Below are 6,401 nucleotides of genomic sequence, written 5' to 3' on the forward strand. Positions count from 1 at the left end.
GCTGCTTTATTATTTTGATATGATTATTTGATTGCTTTAACCTAGAATTACATAATTTGACTAAGTAACAACTTGGCTAATTAATCTAGGCTAACCAATCTGGTTGTGTTTTAAGGGGTCTAAAACCGTTCAATTTTTTATAAACATTTTTAAAAAATATAATAAATATTGAAAAAAATTATTGTATTACAATAAAATAAAAATCACATTAAAAACTAAGCATACAAATAGTTCAACAAACTATATTTTATTTATTTATTTATTAAATATAGTAGGCAAGAATAAGAAATATGAATAAATGATATCCTTATCATGTTTGTCCTTTTAAAAGTTGACAAAACTTAAGAGCAATCACACCCGCTCGTAAATAGTCTTCTAAAATATAAAAAGTGCTCAATTTTACATATTTTAACCCAAAAACCCCCCACATCAATCTTTGCAAAAATGTCTAAATATGCACAATGGTCTTGCAAATGAACAATAACCGTGTATATATACACGGTTATTGTTCACCGTGTATATATACACAGTTATTGTTCACTGTGTAAATGATTTTTTAATTCTTTTTTTCTCTCTCCTCTCTTCACCTTACTCTCTTTTCCTTTCTCTTTCCTCTTACGATTATTGTTTACAATGTTAAAAAAATGAATATTTTATTTGAATAAATGTGTATAATAGACAAACTGATGTGGGTGTTTTGTAAAAATATGTGTGTAAAATATAAAAAGTAGGTTTTAGATGTGCAAAATAGAAATTTTCTTGCACATACTGATGTGGATGCTCTAAGAAAGGAACATAATAATATTAAGAACAAAATTTAGTTACAAAATTTGTTATAGTTTTAAGCTACAACTTTATTCAATGCCTTTTTATTGAAGGTGAATTATGACAAATTCACCATTGGATCATATCTTCTTTTTATATTCTCCATGCTTGCAAAATTTCTAGAAAATTAAATATCAATAGCTATATCATCAATAAATTGTTTAAATTGCAAGTTTTTGTAATTTAAAATTATACATAAAATATAAGTTTATAGATCATATAGTTAAAGATATCAAATTGATGTAAAATTTGACAAGTGTATTAAGATCATAAAGAACAAGTAATTCAACAATTAGATTTCCGAAATATGTAGTAATGTTTATTTTATTGAATAAGGTTGTAACCTTATGTTATAACTAATTTTGCAACTAAACTTTGTCTTAATATTATACTTAGGTTGAAGGTTTCATGTACGTAACATTGTGATTATTCTGAAGTGCAACCATGTATATATGGGATTATAAACTATTTCTTAATATTTACGTTTCCTTTTTATTTTTTTATTTTTTCTGTCTTCTTCTTGTTAATAACACGTAATATAAAAGAACTAATTCCCCAAATTTTTATTAAAATCATATGTCACAAAATGAAGTACTAAGAATATCACACAAGCCTAGCCACTTGTTTTACGCCTTGCAAATCTGCTTACCATATATATAAGCTACAATCATCATTTAAAAATATATAACACACTTTTTTATGGATCCATCATCTATTTTGCATTTCGTTCAATTTTAAAGGACCCGATGAGAATGATGATATAAATGTTTTATGGCACTAGGTACAAATTCATTTTTATTAAAACATAATGCCGCAACTATAATTATTACTACTGCCACAACTATATAGTCCCTTTACATTTATTGCGATAAGGAAGTAAGAGACAACAACATATTCTAAAACAAAACAAGATAATGACGAAAGATTACATAGAGAATATGGATAAGCACGAAATATTAATGGGTCGATAAAGAAGAGTGCAATGTTGGTACAAGATGGAGAGGATTTTTCTTAAATGCTCACTACAAAAAACGCGGTTTTAAGCCGCGTTTTTGTAAAACGCGGCTACAGGTCGGAGTTTCAGCCGCGTTTATGGAAAACGCGGCTCCAGCTTAGACTTTGAGCCACGTTTACAAAAAACGCGGCTCCAGGTTAGCCTTTGAGCCGTGTTTTCTAAAAAACGCAGCTAAAGGTGACCTATAGCCGCGTTTTTTTTAAAACGCGGCTATAGGTCCAGCCGTATAACCTGAAGCTACGTTTTTTAAACGCGGCTTATAACCCTTTAGTGACGTTACCTATAGCCGCGTTTCTTGAAAACGCGGCTATAGGTCCAACCTTATAATATGTCACTGACCTTTAGCTGCGTTTTTTGAAAACGCAGCTTAGGTCACCCTTTTGTGACGTTACCTATAGCCGCGTTTTTCGAAAACGCGGCTATAGGTCAAGCCGCATTACTGAAGCTGCGTTTTTAAAACGCGGCTTAGGTCACCCTTTAGTGACATGACCTATAGCCGCGTTTTTAAAAACGCCGCTATATGTAACGAAAAAAAAAATTCAGCTTCCCATGTGCCCCCCCTTTCCCACCTACAACCCCACCTACCCCCACTTTCTTCTTTCTTATTTCACCTTCTTTCTTTTTTTTCTCTCTTCATTTCACTTGCTCCTCTCCGTAAGGTACCTTCTCTATTTCTTTTTTTTTTCCTTACTTCCTCACATCTGCTAACTCTTTTTTTTTTTTTTTCCACATCTGAATAGCACTTTTTTTTTTCCTTTCATTTTTCTTTCTTCCTTCTTCATTGGGTAACATTTTTTTTCCCTTTATTTGTTTGGATCTGCTGCTTTATTTTTCTTTCTTTCATTTTTTTCTTCATCTCAAGCACACTGACTTGTCAGTAGGTCTAGTTTTTTTTTTTTGGTTATTTTATGTTTAGTTAATAAGAAAATGGAGGAGATGCCATTGTGGATCTGTGCTTGAATTTGTGCTATTGTGTTGCTGATATTGTGATTACGTTTAAATGGGTTTGTGTTTGAATTTAAATTTTTTTGAGTTTGTTTGTATTGTGAATATGTTGTGTTTGATTTTGAATTTTTTGGGTGTGTTTGTATTGTGAGTATGGTGTTTTTGATTTTGAATTTTCTAGTTTGTATTTTATTTTGAATTTTTTTGGATTTGTGATTAATTTTGAATTTTGAATTTTCTAGGAAAAAAAAAACCCAGAATTTTTTTTTTTTAGAAAAACCTATAGCCGCGTTTTAAACGCAGCTCAAAGTGGGCTATAGCCGCGTTTTCTAAAAACGCAGCCATAGGCCCCAATATATCCTACCGGGTTAGAAACGCGGCTTCAGGTCTGACCTGTAGCCGTGTTTTGGAAAAACGCGGCTATAGGTGTGACCTGTAGTCGCGTTTTTCAGAAACGCGGCCATAGGTCTGTTGTTGCGGTACTTAAGCTGTGTTTGTAAACGCGGCTATAGGAAACACGACTCTATCCTATAGCCGCATTTTTGGGGTCTATAGCTGCGTTTTTTAAATGTGGCTATAGACCCAGATTTTTGTAGTGGCTGTAAGAGCATTAACTTCAGTCATGTCCAAAGCTTCTCCTTGTGCATTAATGGTAGGCAACCTCCAATCAAACCAACATAAAAGGTTGGCAAGCACATATTCCAAAGAAGCAACAGCAAATATCAATCCTGGGCACCCCCTTCTCCCACCTCCAAATGGGAGAAATTGAAAATTTTGACCTATGAAATCAATATGGTTGTCTTTAAATCTCTTTGGGAGAAATTCTTCTGGCCTATCCCATAGTTTAGGGTCCCTTTGGATTGCCATATGTTGACAAACACTTTTGTTTTCGGTGGAATATCATAACCTCCAAATTGTAAACTTGCTGATGTTTCTCGAGGTACTGAAAGAGGTACTGGCGGATGTAGTTGTAGACCTTCTTTAAGGATACATCTCAAGTAATCCATTTGATTGATATCATTTAACTGTATCTTTGACTTATTGCCCACCACTCTTCTTACCTCTTCTTGTGCTCTTTTCATAATACTTGGATTTTTCATGAGCTCAGCCATTATCCATTCCAAAGTTGTTGAAGTTGTTTCGCTTCGTCTTGCAAACATGTCCTGAAATTATGAAAAAAATAAGACTTTAGGTATGTTTTCCATGGTCTCAGATTATTTCATCTAAAATGAAACTATTTTATGGTTTAGATTAGATACTACAAATTTAAATATGTATAATATTGTCAATTTTATAAAATAAACTTTTAAGATAATAGAAGTGTGTTTGAGTGAGAGAGTGGGAGAGTGAGAGAAAGATACTAGCAGGATTGCTTTGAGGTTGTCATGAGTAAGCTCAAAGTCAAGCATGCCATTCTTTTGCAGATGGAGGAGGATATCCACAAAATCTTTGTTTTTCGGATGTTCATCATCACTTTTCATTGTCTTGTGTTCTTCAACCACTTGATTTAGAAAAGCATCTAGTTCTCCAAAAGTGGATTTTAGACTAGCTATTTTTCTTGTAAGAATGTCAATCCAACCCAGAGAAGGGAAAAAATCCCTCCAAAAAAAGGTCGTAAGTAGCACCGCTAACTTTCTTGGTAGTTCTGAAAACCTACCCTTACCATCCTCTTCTTCAAACTTTTTTCCAAATGCACATCTAGTAACGATGTTCTTTGAGGTTTCAATCAAGAACTCACTTAGATTAATAGAAACACCTTTCAGGCATGACTCACGTACTTTATTGATCAATATAGAAACTTCTTCTTCCCTTGTATTCTGGAACGATTGCACTCTTTTGAGGGTCAAAAGTTCAAGGACACAAATTTTCCTTACTTGCCTCCAATACTCACCGTAGAGTGCGAACACTAGGTCTGTGCATCCATAAAGTAAGAAATTGGTAGCTATGGTTTTTGACCGGTTTGAGAAAACTATGTCATGTGTTGTCATCATTTCTCTTGCCATATCTGTAGATGATACCACAAGAGTTGGTGCATGGCCAAAGTAGAAGAACATTACAGGGCCATACTTCTTAGAGAGGGCTTGAAGAGAATGGTGTGGAAGTGAGCCAAGCTTGTGAAGGTTGCCAATGATTGGTAGCTTTGGTGGGGATGGAGGTAAATTGGGTTTTCCACTACTTCTAATGCATTTGAAAACATATAGAAATGAGAGAAGGAAAAGAAGAGGGAGGAGGGGAATGAAGGCTATTTTGTGTAGCTTTTGCCATGATTGTTGTAATAATGGTAGAATAGCCATTTTCTCTTTTTATGTTTTTACAACAATGCAAACTAACAACCCAATCACAAGATATATATGGAAACCTTGGGAGAGGTTAATTGTGGAGTTACTACAATAGATAAGGATACTTTAGTATAATTCAATGATTGTAGGTCAAATTATATTATATCATTCACTCAATTTTATCATGTTTATCTAGTGGGAGACTACACTCAATCTTATATATAAAAATCTTGCTATGTTGTGAAATGATGGAAACATATATAAAACAAAGTAAAAGAAACAAGAAATATAGGTTGATAAACTCTTATATTCAAGTGGTCATCCACAATTCTTTTGATCTCTCTTTGATGTGTGTACAACAACGGTAAAGTAATCCCACATATATATAGGACCTTAAAATGCTATTAGAGTTTATGGGATAAGGTTCTAATAATGAGTATAATTATGGACATACATCTCCCCTATAGGTTTTACACATTTTAGCCTTTACACATCCCAAATAACCTTTTCATTGCCCAAACTTTACACATTCCAAATAAACTTTATTTCTAACACTCCCCCTTGGATGACCACTTTCTAAGAATATGCCTCATTAAAACCTTGCCAAATAAAAACCTTGTGGGAAAAAATTTTGGCTAAGGAAAAAGAGTATAATATTCTTGTATATCTTCTAGTACCTTAGAATTGCCTCATTAAAACCTTGCAAAGGAAAACCCAGTGGGAAAAAACCTTAGCGAAGGAAAAGAGTACAATCAGGTCACATCCTTTAGAAACTTTACTCCCCCTCATGAGTGTATCGAATATCCTTAAGTCGACGCATACCAATGTTGTGCACCATCTTCTTAAAATTCACAGTTGGTAATGGCTTAGTGAACATATCGGCCAAATTATCACATAATCGTATCTGCCTGACATCAATATTGCCACTCTTCTGGAGCTCATGTGTATAAAAGAATTTTGGTGCAATATGCTTGTTTCTATCACCCTTGATATATCCTCCCCTAATTTGAGTGATACAAGCAGCATTATCTTCGTATAATATCGTTGGACTTTTTATGATTGATGATAATCCACAGCTCTCACGAATATGTTGAATTACCAATCTCAACCAAATACATTCACGACTCACTTCATGAATTACGATAATCTCTGCATGATTTAAGGAAGTAGCAGAAATTTTTTGCTTAACAGATCTCCATGAAATAGCAGTATTTCCATAAGTAAATAAATATCCTGTTTGTGATCGGCCTTTGTGTGGATCAGAAAGATAACCTGTATCAGCATATCCAACTAACTATGGTTTTGATCCATTTGGATAAAATAATCCCAAATCAGTA

At 33.7% G+C, this 6,401-nt stretch overlaps 1 pseudogene; it reads right to left on the reverse strand.

Annotated features, from left to right (window-relative positions):
• Window positions 1-1,781: 1,781 nt before the first annotated feature.
• Window positions 1,782-5,079, reverse strand: LOC111996013 (cytochrome P450 71A1-like; annotated as a pseudogene).
• Window positions 5,080-6,401: the final 1,322 nt, after the last annotated feature.

The sequence above is a fragment of the Quercus suber genome, unplaced genomic scaffold (assembly GCF_002906115.3).
Source record: "Quercus suber isolate HL8 unplaced genomic scaffold, Cork oak 2.0 scaffold_100, whole genome shotgun sequence".
NCBI lineage: Eukaryota > Viridiplantae > Streptophyta > Magnoliopsida > Fagales > Fagaceae > Quercus > Quercus suber.